The following is a 13,954-nucleotide window of genomic DNA, read 5'->3' as shown; positions in this document are numbered from 1 at the left end:
GACAGACAAAACTGTTGTTCTACATTGGCGGGTCCTGGAGGAAACTTGCACACCATTTACATCAGCCTTTTATATTTTATATGATTTACTTTATCCTTGGGTGTTTGACAAGCACATATGGCACATACTGTGCTTTAGTCACCTGACCTCAGCAGTTTTTAAAAAGCTTTTTGTCTATTTACCAGTAACAGGGCAGTGTTCATTAGGCACCAAACAGAAGACAACTGACTGAACCAGGGAGGGACTACCTGGACATGTCCAATAAGAAACACACATTTTTGTTGTCCGTTGCTAAAGGTTTTAATTTGGGGATCATTCACAAAAAAAGTATCCAAAACTGTAAATTCACCATCTAAGTTTTCCCAATATAGATCAAATTATCCATAGGCTATGAAACCTAAAGTAACTATACAGTATGTGTATATGATTTGTTCCTGTGTTTTAACCTTGCATGAATCTGATCTTCATACATTTTTTAATTGGGTTTAAAAAAAAGTGGTATGTTTACAATGGTGGTTTGTTTTTGTGAATGTCCTCCTTGCTATTTAAGGTTGAACTTGAATTTGATATGTGAAAATAGAGCCAGTTGCTCTTGCAAAATGAAAATAATACATACATCAGTGCAAAAATGATTTTTGATGATAGAAAAACGCTTATTTGAGGAAAATATTTGATTGAATACCGGTTGTGACATTATATTAACTTTGACTAAGTTCTGGATAAAATGTCAAAACTGAAAGTAAATTAATTTAATCAAAACAATAGACCTGTCTACAGTATAGAGTGGTGTGTTTGATTTATAAATCGTTAACACACTGAGGCCTAGATTCAATCAAATCAAGCGTTAACCGGCGAGAGCCGACACACGCATAGCTGATGTTTTGGCAGTGTCGGAGGTGGAACTGCGTTGGAGCTGACAAATCGGTAAGCAGCTGCTGTTGATCATTGTCACAAAGCCACACTCATGCTAGAAGTTCAGAACGAGAAAGTGTAGGCTATATAGAAATAATGATGCAAAATTCTATTAAATATTGACAAATTCTATAAACCTAATCGAGGTGTAGATTACATCTCACATTCCAGTGTTCGAACTTCTAAACAAGGCTGCATGGAATTTATCTTAATGCAACTCCATGTAGCCAATGGCAATGTCTGCTTTAGGAATAATGCTCGGAGCCGCTTGTGGATTTGACAGCTCTAACGCAGTTCCACCTAGAACACCGCCAATGCAATCGCTATGCGAATGTCGGCTAAAGCGGATCTGATTGAATAGAGCCCTGAATGTACAACTAGTACTTACAGTGTAGGCAATACAAAACTTGACTGATATAGAAGTTATGTGATTTTATTATGAAAACAGTTAGTTCTCGTAAAGAAATATCAGTTACATAGTTCTGGCATTACACATGTATATGCACACACAGAATCAAGTGTGCTGTGGTAGGGAGTCATAGAACTCTGTTGCTATCTTCTTCACCTACCACAGATAACAATTAGTTAGAGGGTGCTCTGTCAGCATGAGGAGCCAACATAAGATTTTCTGACTCACTGCAACATGTTACTTCATTATTTGATGTTGATACATATTCCTAGGTAACATAACATGAAATATTACTAGGGCGTGTCATTTACAAGGAGAATACTGTGCACAAAATCATCTTTGCAAAAACTGCCAAAACTAACTGAGGTGCACACATTTTATGAAGACAAATAAAACACCCGCGACAGTTGACTTTGGAGTTCATGTTTGTAGAGGTTAAGTGTCAAATTATTATATTTGTCATCGTAACGACCGGACATCGTGGGTGTGGAGTCAGGCGCAGGAGGCAGAAAAATGTTTGGTACAATACTTCTTTAATAAGTACCACAAAAGAGAATATGCCCAAAACAACAGGGCATAACAAAACCCAAAGTCCAAAACACGATCCACTACACAAACACAGTAAAACTGAACGTAACAAGCCCACACACAGAACAGGTGGGGAGACGGGCTTAAATAACACCACTAATTACCTAATGAACACAGGTGCAACTAATAAAGACATAACCAACAGAAAAAGGAAAAGGGGATCGGTGGCAGCTAGTAGGCCGGTGACAACGACCGCCGAGCGCCACCCGAACAGGGAGAGGAACCACCCTCGGTAGGAGTCGTGACAGTACTCCCCCCGTCCCCCCCCCCACAGCGCGCTGACACCGGCCTTGGGGTCGACCCGGAGGGCGAGGCGCAGGGCGATCCGGATGGAGGTGATGGAAATCCTCTAACAGTGATGGATCCAGTATGTCCCCCACCGGCACCCAACACCTCTCCTCCGGACCGTACCCCTCCCAGTCCACGAGGTACTGCATGCCCCTCACCCGGCGTCTCAAGTCCAGAATGGTGCGTACTGTATACGCTGGGGACCCCTCGATGTCCAGAGGGGGCGGAGGGACCTCCAGCACCTCACCTTCTTGTAGGGGACCAGCTACCACCGGCCTGAGGAGAGACATATGAAACGAGGGGTTAATACGATAATAAGAAGGGAGTTTTAATCTATAACACACCTTGTTTATTCTCCTCAGGACTTTGAAGGGCCCTACACGCTGCGGACCCAGCTTCCGGCAGGGCAAGCGGAGGGGCAGGTTTCGGGTCGAGAGCCAGACCCTGTCCCCTGGTGCGAATACGGGGGCCTCACTGCCGTGGCGGTCAGCGATCCTCTTCTGCCGTCCTCCTGCTTGCTTCAGGGATTCCTGGACAGCCCTCCAGGTTTCCTTGGAGCGCTGTACCCAATCCTCCACCGCAGGAGCCTCGGTCTGACTCTGATGCCATGGTGCCAGGACCGGCTGGTAGTCTAACACACACTGAAATGGCGACATGTTAGTGGATGAGTGGCGGAGTGAGTTTTGCGCCAACTCAGCCCATGGTATGTATCTAGACCACTCACCTGGCCGGTCCTGGAAATACGACCGAAGAAACCTACCCACCTCCTGGTTCACTCTCTCCACCTGCCCATTGCTCTCGGGGTTATAACCGGAGGTCAAGCTGACCGAGACACCCAGACGCTCCATAAACGCCCTCCATACATGGGACGTGAACTGGGGACCCCGATCAGAGACGATGTCCTCCGGCACCCCGTAATGCCGGAAGAGATGGGTGAATAGGGCCTCCTCAGTCTGCAGGGCCGTAGGGAGAACGGGCAGCGGGAGGAGATGGCAGGACTTAGAGAACCGATCCACAACTACCAGAACCGTGGTATTCCCCTGAGACGGGGGAAGATCGGTAAGGAAGTCCACAGCCTTTGTGGAACGGGGTGGGGTTGTAACTTCCCTCTCGGAAGGTGCCTAGGAGCCTTGCTCTGGGCGCATACCGAACAGGAAGAGACATAAAACCTCACGTCCTTAGCCAAGGTGGGCCACCAGTACTTCCCCCTAAGGCCTCGCACTGTCCACGCCACCCCAGGATGACCCGAGGAGGGTAGTGTATGAGCCCATCGAATCAATTGATCACGGACACCAAGCGGAATGTACTTACGGCCTGTAGGACAGTTCGAAGGCGCAGGCTCCACCTGTAACGCCCGCTCAATGTCCGCGTCCACCTCCCATACCACTGGTGCTACCAGCTTAGAGGCTGGAAGGATGGGAGTAGGATCGATGGGCCGATCCTCAGTGTCATAGAGGCGGGACAGCGCGTCGGCCTTGGTGTTCATGGAACCTGGTCTATACGAAATCCTGAACTGAAATCGGGTGAAGAACATGGCCCACCGTGCCTGACGCGGATTCAGTCTCCGGGCTGCCCGGATATACTCCAGGTTCCGGTGGTCAGTCCAGATGAGAAAAGGGTGTCTAGCCCCCTCAAGCCAGTGTCTCCACACTGTCAGAGCCTTGACTAGAGCCAACAACTCACGGTCCCCCACATCATAGTTCCGCTCCGCCGGACTGAGCTTCCTAGAAAAGAAAGCGCAGGGGCGAAGTTTCGGTGGCGTACCCGAGCGCTGTGATAGAACAGCACCCACCCCAGCCTCGGACGCATCCACCTCCAATATGAATGGCAAAGAGGGGTCCGGGTGCGCCAACACGGGCGCATCAGTGAACAGCGCCTTCAACTGGTTAAAGGCTCTGTCCGCCTCTGTGGACCACCGCAAACGCACCGGCCCCCCCTTCAGTAGTGAGGTAATGGGAGCCGCCACCTGGTCAAAACCCCGGATAAACCTCCGGTAGTAATTGGCAAAACCCCAAAAACGCTGCACTTCCTTCACCGTGGTTGGAGTCGGCCAATTACGCACGGCATTAACGCGGTCACACTCCATCACCATCCCTGAGGTGGAAATGCGATAACCCAGGAAGGAGACGGCTCGTTTGAAGAACTCACACTTCTCAGTCTTGACGTATAGATCATGCTCCAGCAGTCTACCAAGCATCTTGCGCACTAGAGACACATGCTCGGCGCGTGTAGAGGAGTAAATCAAGATATCGTCGATATACACAATCACGCCCTGCCTGTGCAGGTCTCTGAGAATCTCATCCAGAAAAGATTGAAAGACGTCTGGAGCATTCTTCAACCCATACGGCATGATGAGGTACTCATAGTGGCCCGATGTGGTACTAAATATGGTTTTCCACTCGTCTCCATCCCGAATACGCACCAGATTATATGCGCTCCTGAGATCCAGTTTCATGAAAAAACGCGCTCCGTGAAATGATTCCACCGCCATAGCAATGAGAGGTAGCGGGTAACTGAACCCCACTGTAATGGAATTTAGACCTCTATAATCAATGCACGGACGCAGACCTCCCCCCTTTTTCTTCACGAAAAAGAAACTCGAGAAGACGGTGAAATGGAGGACCGAGTGTACCCCTGCCCCAGAGATTCCGTGACATATGTCTCCATAGCCAACGTCTCCTCCTGGGACAATGGGTACACGTGACTCTTGGGAAGCGCAGCGTTACCCTGGAGGTCTATCGCACAATCCCCCTGGCGATGAGGTGGTAATTTAGTCGCCTTCTTCTTACAGAAGGCGAGAGCCAAATCGGCATACTCAGGGGGAATGCGCACAGTGGAAACCTGGTCTGGACTCTCCACCGACGTGGCACCGATGGAAACACCCAGACACCTATCTGAACACTCCTCTGACCAACCCTGGAGAATCCCCTGTTTCCACAAAATCCTAGGATTGTGACTGGCTAGCCAGGGCACCCCCAGTACCACCGGAAACGCAGGTGAATCGATAAGAAAGAAACTAATTAGTTCCTTATGATTCCCCTGCATTACCATGTCCAGTGGCAACGTGGCCTCCCTGACCAGCCCTGACCCTAATGGCCGGCTATCTAAGGAGTGCACTGGAAAAGGGGAATCTATCGGTACCAGCGGAATACCTAACTTAAGAGCGAGTCTGCGATCCATAAAGTTCCTAGCTGCGCCTGAATCGACTAGCGCCTTATGCTAGGAAAAGGGAGCAAAATCAAGAAAAAAAAATTAAGACAAACATGTGACCAACAGAGGATTCTGGGTGAGTTTGGTGCTGACTCACCTGAGATGGACGAGGAGTGTTCTGCCTGCCTTCGACTCCCAGAGGGACCCCCCCAGCACCGGTCGGCCGTGTGTCCTCGTCGACCACAATTGGTGCAGGAGGAGCACCCTCCTCCAGTTCCCCTTGACGCGGCCCCCCCTAGCTCCATGGGAATGGGCGCAGGCAGGCTAGGAGGTGGAACTGACAGGACCCTTTCTGAACGCCCGCGGGCAGCCAGCAGATTGTCCAGTCGTATAGACATGACGATTAGTTCATCTAGCGAGAGTGTAGAGTCCCGACATGCTAGCTCCCTGTGGACGTCCTCCCGGAGGATACACCGGTAGTGGTCCATTAGAGCCCTGTTGTTCCACCCGGCCCCAGCAGCCAAGGTCCGGAACTCCAGAGCAAAGTCTTGCGCGCTCCTCATCTCCTGCCTAAGGTGAAACAATCGTTCACCCGCCACTCGACCTTCTGGGGGGTGATCGAATACGGCCCTGAAACGGCGGGTGAACTCAGGGTAGTTATCCCTCGCTGAGTCTGGGCCATTCCAAACAGCGTTGGCCCACTCCAATGCTCGACCTGTCAGGCAGGAGATGAGAAGGCTCACACTCTCCTCCCCCGAGGGAGATTCGGCCTCACGGTAGCCAGGTATAACTCTAGTTGTAACAGGAACCCCTGGCACCCTGCCGCTGCTCCATCGTACTCCCTCAGGGGCGTAAGACGCAGTGCCCCAGATCCAGACGGGGAAGGGAGTGTAGTACGTGGACTCGTCGGGTGAGCCGGAGGTGAAGCGAGGAGACCACTCCTCTCCCATCGGTCCATCCTCTCCATCATCTGGTCCATAGCTGACCCAATCCGATGGAGGATGGTGGTGTGATGGAGGACCCGTTCCTCCATCGATGGTAGAGGGGTGGCGGCTGCTTCTGCTGACTCCATGCTTTTATGGTGCGGGCTTCTGTAACGACCGGACATCGCGGGTGTGGAGTCAGGCGCAGGAGGCAGAAAAATGTTTGGTACAATACTTCTTTAATAAGTACCACAAAAGAGAATATGCCCAAAACAACAGGGCGTAACAAAACCCAAAGTCCAAAACACGATCCACTACACAAACACAGTAAAACTGAACGTAACAAGCCCACACACAGAACAGGTGGGGAGATGGGCTTAAATAACACCACTAATTACCTAATGAACACAGGTGCAACTAATAAAGACATAACCAACAGAAAAATGAAAAGGGGATCGGTGGCAGCTAGTAGGCCGGTGACGACGACCGCTGAGCGCCACCCGAACAGGGAGAGGAGCCACCCTCGGTAGGAGTCGTGACAGTCATTCTCGGCAGATACACCTACAGGTAATGAGTTACAAATTCAGGCCAATCTTTCAATCAATATTTGCAGTTCAAATGGCTTTCGTCTGCTATCTGATGCTTCTCCCACTGGTGACATTTAGAGCGTTATCTTTCAGACAGACATCAGCAACCAGCAATCGTTTCCCTGAGCCACAACTAATCAAGTAGGCCACATATACAGTGCCTAAAGAAAGTATTCATACCCCTTGACTTCTTCCACATTTTGTTGTTTGAATTGAAAATGGATCAACATTTTTTTTTTCTCTCACCCATCTACACACAATACTCCATAATGAAAAAGGCAGTGATTACAGCTGTGAGTCTTTCTAGGTAAGTCTCTAAGAGCTGTCCACACCTGGATTGTACAACATTTTATCCATTAGTCTTTTCAAAATTCTTCAAGCTCCATGAAATTGGTTGTTGATCATTGGTAGACAACCATTTTAAGGTCTTTCCATTGATTTTCAAATGTATTTAAGTCAAAACTAACTTGGCCACTCAAGAACATTCACAGTCTTCTTGGTAAGCAGCACCAGTGTAGATTTGGCCTTGTGTTTTAGGTTATTGTCATGCTCCCAGTGTGTAGTGTTTTTCCTCTATGATTTTGCCTGTGCTTAGCGTCATTCGGTTTCTTTTTTATCTTGAAAAACTCCACAGTCCTTAACGATTACAAGCAAACCCATAACATGATGCAGCAACCACTATGCTTGAAAATATGGAGCGTGGTACTCAGTAATTTGTTCTATTGGGGCTTGCCTGTCCTAGCCACTCGGTAGTTCACCATATAAGACGCTTCTAGCCCCTTCATATTAATGGTATCTATTGCTTTATACATGTCTTACTACTCAAAAGTCATCTTAATTCTCGCTCAAAAAACTCCCGTGGCTTATTTTTCAAATTGCCATGTTTTGTTTCTAAATGTCTGCGCAAGAGTGAAGGTTTAATCAAGTTGTGAGATAGTACTTTTGCACATATAACACATCGTGGCTGAGGAAAGGCACTACTCCCAATGTAAGTCAACCCCAAATCAATGTAGTTCTCATTGTATTTGCCTCTCTTAAATGGTCCAACGTCTCTGTCCGTTGTTCAGTGCTTTCCCGGGTGTTGTTCAGTGCTTTCCCGGGTAAGGGGGCAGTAGCTTTTCGGCTGCATCAGATTCACAACTGCCAGTGTCCATGCTAGCTGGGCTAACAACTAATGTAGAATTACTGATGCTAGCATTGGATGTGCTCGTGGAAGCAGAACAACTTGTGTCGTCGACAGATGCAGGTGTAGAACTGCTGGTAGTAAAAGTACTACCAGTTGAGCTGGTAAGTGTCTCTATGGACGCGGGCCTTAATTTTTTTAACCATTTATCCATTTTCGAGCAAACGGAATGAGCAGCAGCAGCTATGTTTGGCTACATACGGACCGTTAGTGGAATTCACGCGAGAGTGTAACGGTTAATGTGATTGGATGTTAATTATTTGACTAGCTTACCTGTATTTGACATAGTGTTGTTATTTCGCTGAACACTAGATGGTTTCATTTTTGGCAGTGAAACGAGGCTACTCGGGTAAGAAAAAAAACCTCACCAAAATGTATAACCCCGTTGGGAAATATAAATGAACTGTTTGAAAATGTGAAGAAAAAATAAATAAATACTGATATATATATATATATATATATCTCACAAAAGTGAGTACACCCCTCACATTTTTGTAAATTTTTGAGTATATCTTTTCATGTGACAACACTGAAAAAATGACACTTTGCTACAATGTAAAGTAGTGAGTGTACAGCTTGTATAACAGTGTAAATTTGCTGTCCCCTCAAAATAACTCAACACACAGCCATTAATGTCTAAACCGCTGGCAACAAAAGTGAGTACACCCCTAAGTGAAAATATCCAAATTGGGCCCAAAGTGTCAATATTTTGTGTGGCCACCATCATTTTCCAGCACTGCCTTAACCCTCTTGGGCATGGAGTTCACCAGAGCTTCACAGGTTGCCACTGGAGTCCTCTTCCACTCCTCCATGATGACATCACAAAGCTGGTGGATGTTAGAGACCTTGCACTCCTCCACCTTCCGTTAGAGGATTCTCCACAGATGCTCAATAGGGTTTAGGTCTGGAGACATGCTTGGCCAGTCCATCACCTTTACCCTCAGCTTCTTTAGCAAGGCAGTGGTCGTCTTGGAGGTGTGTTTGGGGTCGTTATCATGTTGGAATACTGCCGTGCGGCCCAGTCTCCGGAGGGAGGGGATCATGCTCTGCTTCAGTATGTCACAGTACATGTTGGCATTCATGGTTCCCTCAATGAACTGTAGCTCCCCAGTGCCGGCAGCACTCATGCAGCCCCAGACCATGACACTCCCACCACCATGCTTGACTGTAGGCAAGACACACTTGTCTTTGTACTCCTCACCTGGTTGCCGCCACACACGCTTGACACCATCTGAACCAAATAAGTTTATCTTGGTCTTATCAGACCACAGGACATCGTTCCAGTAATCCATGTCCTTAGTCTGCTTGTCTTCAGCAAACTGTTTGCGGGCTTTCTTGTGCATCATCTTTAGAAGAGGCTTCCTTCTGGGACAACAGCCATGCAGACCAATTTCATGCAGTGTGCGGCGTATGGTCTGAGCACTGACAGGCTGACCCCCCCACCCCTTCAACCTCTGCAGCAATGCTGGCAGCACTCATACGTTTATTTCCCAAAGACAACCTCTGGATATGACGCTGAGCACATGCACTCAACTTCTTTGGTCGACATTGGCGAGGCCTGTTCTGAGTGGAACCTGTCCTGTTAAACCGCTGTATGGTCTTTGCCACCGTGCTGCAGCTCAGTTTCAGGGTCTTGGCAATCTTCTTATAGCCCAGGCCATCTTTATGTAGAGCAAGGATTCTTTTTTTTACATCCTCAGAGAGTTCTTTGCCATGAGGTGCCATGTTGAACTTCCAGTGACCAGTCAGTATGAGAGAGTGTGAGAGCGATGACACCAAATTTAACACACCTGCTCCCCATTCACACCTGAGACCTTGTAACACTAACGAGTCACATGACACCGGGGAGGGAAAATGGCTAATTGTGCCCAATTTGGACATTTTCACTTAGGGGTGTACTCACTTTTGTTGCCAGCGGTTTACACATTAATGGCTGTGTGTTGAGTTATTTTGAGGGGACAGCAAATGTACACTGTTATACAAGCTGTACACTCACTGCTTTACATTGTAGCAAAGTGTCATTTCTTCAGTGTTGTCACATGAAAAGGTATACTCAAATATTTACAAAAATGTGAGGGGTGTACTCACTTTTGTGATATACTGTGTATATATATATACACTGTGTATATATATATATATTTTTTTTTTTATGTGAATCACATTTTTATTTGGCGTACCCACGAGGGCATTGTGCGTACCCCAGTTTGGGAATACCTGATTTAGAGGATCTGGGCTGGGTTTCCGAAAAGCCTTCGTCCATTAAGTTTCAATGGAATTAAGATGATTTTAGTGCTAGTGAAGCTTTTGGGAAAACCAGCCCTTGTTGATTTTGTGGTCCAGCCCAGCCAGCATCTCAAATCAGAGCGTATTAACTTTCTTCATCAAGAATATGGTCAAATTTGTCATGAAATTGCTATCAAAATATACTGTTGAAGTCAGAAGTTTACATACACTTGGGTTGGAGTCATTAAAACTCGTTTTTCAACCACTACACAAATTTCTTGTTAACAAACTATAGTTTTGGCAAGTCGGTTAGGACATCTACTTTGTGCATGACAAGTCATTTTTCCAACAATTGTTTACAGACAGATTATTTCACTTATAATTCACTGGATCACAATTCCAGTGGGTCAGAAGTTTACATACACTAAGTTGACTGTGCCTTTAAACAGCTTGGAAAATTCCAGAAAATGATGTCATGGCTTTAGAAGCTTCTGATAGGCTAAGTGACATCATTTGAGTCAATTGGAGGTGTACCTGTGGATGTATTTCAAGGCCTACCTTCAAACTCAGTGCCTCTTTGCTTGACATCATGGGAAAATCAATAGAAATCAGCCAAGATCTCAGAAAAAAAAATTGTGCCTGAAGGTACCACGTTCATCTGTACAAACAATAGTACACAAGTATAAACACCATGGGACCACGCAGCTGTCATACTGCTCAGGAAGGAGACGCGTTCTGTCTCCTAGAGATAAACGTACTTTGGTGCGAAAAGTGCAAATCAATCCCAGAACAACAGCAAAGGACCTTGTGAAGATGCTGGAGGAAACAGGTACCAAAGTATCTATAGTAAAAAAAATCTACAGTAAAAATGAATCCTATATCGACATAACCTGAAAGGCCGCTCAGCAAGGAAGAAGCCACTGCTCCAAAATCGCCATAAAAAAGCCAGACTACAGTTTGCAACTGCACAAAGACAAAGATCGTACTTTTTGGAGAAATGTCCTCTGGTCTGATAAAACAAAAATAGAACCTTTTGGCCATAATGACCATCGTTATGTTTGGAGGAAAAAGGGGATACTTGCAAGCCGAAGAACACCATCCCAACCGTGAAGCACGGGGGTGGCAGCATCATGTTGTGGGGGTGCTTTGCTGCAGGAGGGACTGGTGCACTTCACAAAATAGATGGCATCATGAGGACAGAAAATTATGTGGATATATTGAAGCAACATCTGAAGACATCAGTCAGGAAGTTAAAGCTAGGTCGCAAATGGGTCTTCCAAATGGACAATGACCCCAAGCATTCTTCCAAAGTTGTGTCAAAATGGCTTAAGGACAACAAAGTCAAGGTATTGGAGTGGCCATCACAAAGCCCTGACCTCAATCCTATAGAAAATTTGTGGGCAGAACTGAAAAACGCGTGTGCGAGCAAGGAGGCCTACAAACCTGACTCAGTTACACCAGCTCTCAGGAGGAATGGGCCAAAATTCACCCATCTTATTGTGGGAAGCTTATAACCCAAAACGTTTGACCCAAGTTAAACAATTTAAAGGCAATGCTACCAAATACTAATTGAGTGTATGTCAACTTCTGACCTACTGGGAATGTGATGAAAGAAATAAAAGCTGAAATAAATCATTCTCTCTACTATTATTCTGACATTTGACATTCTTAAAATATAGTTGGTGATTCTAACTGATCTAAGACAGGTCATTTTTACTAGGATTAAATGTCAGGAATTGTGAAAAACTGAGTTGAAATGTATTTGGCTAAAATGTATGTAAACTTCCGACTTCAACTGCGTATAGCATTAAAACATACTTTTCCAGATATTTTGGTGTTTTTTTTGCAATACGACTATTGGGCCACGAGTAGCGACTGAGCCAACCGGTTTAATTTGGGTCGCGAGGCATAACCAGTTGAGAACGACTGAATTAATAGCTATAATATAGCCTGGTGCAAGGGCCACTCACCAAAAATGTATTGTTCCGTGACCCAGAAAACGGAACTGCAAAAATTCAGCAACATGTTATTTATGGCCTACTGTGTGATTCAAAACTTGTAAAAGTTGCACATACATTTTCGTTATCTTATTTGTGCATTCTGTGTTCGTCCTTGTATCAGCTCAAGTAACGGGTTACTGATCCATATGAACCTTGAAACAAGGAAATATGTTTCAACCATTATACAATGGTTTTCTCACTTAATATAAGACCTTTGGATTAAAACTAAAGACAGGACAACAAACAGCTCTCAAAACAAGCAAGGTCCTGCTGTTATGGCATCTGAGAAAAATCTGCAGTGCCTTCAGAAAGTATTCAGACCCCTTGACTTTTTCCACATTTTCTTACGTTACTATAACCGTTGTCGTCTGGAATGGAGGACCAAGGCGCAGCGGGTTGAGTGCTCATAATTAACTTTAATGAGAAAACACTAAACAAAACCGATGGACGACGAATACAGACTTGAAGGCACAGACAGCAATTCAATAAACAATCTCCCACAAACCAAACAATTACCCATATATAGGACTCTCAATCAGAGGCAACGAGAAAGCACCTGCCTCCAATTGAGAGTCCAACCCCCCATTTAACCTACACATAGAAATATACCAACCCAGAAAGAACATAGAACATTAACCAAAACCCGGAAATAAATCAAACGCCCTACTAAATAAACCACCACCCCGAACCACATAAAACAAATACCCTCTGCCACATCCTGACCAAACTACAATAACAAATAACCCTTATACTGGTCAGGACGTGACAGTTACAGCCTTATTCTAAAATTGATTAAATAAAAAAAATCCTCAGCAATCTACACACACAGGTTTTTTTACATTTTTGCAAACGTATTAAAAATAAAAAGCAGAAATACGTTATTTACATATATATTCAGACCCTCTGCTATGAGACTCGAAATTGAGCTCAGGTGCATCCTGTTTCCATTAACTGTCCTTGAGATGGTTCTACAACTTTATTGGAGTCCACCTGTGGTAAATTCAATTGATTGAACATGATTTGGATATACGGTCCCACAGTTGACAGTGCTTGTCAGAGCAAAAACCAAGCCACTCCTCAGTAAAAGGCAGCTAAAGACTCTCAGACCATGAGAAACCAGATTCTCTGGTCTGATGAAACCAAGATTGAACTCTTTGGCCTGAATGCCAAGTGTCACATCTGGAGGAAACTTGGCACCATCCCTACGGTGAAGCATGGTGGTGGCAGTATCATGCTGTGGGGATGTTTTTCAGCGGCAGGGTCGAGGGAAAGATGAACGGAGTAAACTACAGAAAGATCCTTGATGAAAACCTGCTCGAGCGCTCAGGACGTCAGACTGGGGAGAAGGTTCACTTTCCAACACAACAACAACCCTAAGCATACTGTAATGAATACTCAGGGAGAAAAAGGTGTAGAGTCCCACGCAGAGCGCAGCAGGTGTTTATTTCACCTTCACAGAAGGCAGGAATCGTGGTCACAGGCAGGCAATGGTCATACACAGGTAGGCAAACAGGGAGGTGAAACAAAACTAGGACTGAAGGCTATAACTGGTTCTCACAAACGAGTTAGGAAAAGGCTGAGTAGAGTCAAAACGACCAATACCTCACAAAGGCACAAACAGAATGAACTGAACTAAATAAGTAGCTGATGAGACCAGGTGAGTAAATAACACAGGTGAAATCAATGAACAA

This window comes from Salmo salar, chromosome 09 (assembly GCF_965601325.2).
Source record: "Salmo salar chromosome 09, fSalSal1, whole genome shotgun sequence".
NCBI lineage: Eukaryota > Metazoa > Chordata > Actinopteri > Salmoniformes > Salmonidae > Salmo > Salmo salar.
This window is presented reverse-complemented; position numbering follows the sequence as displayed.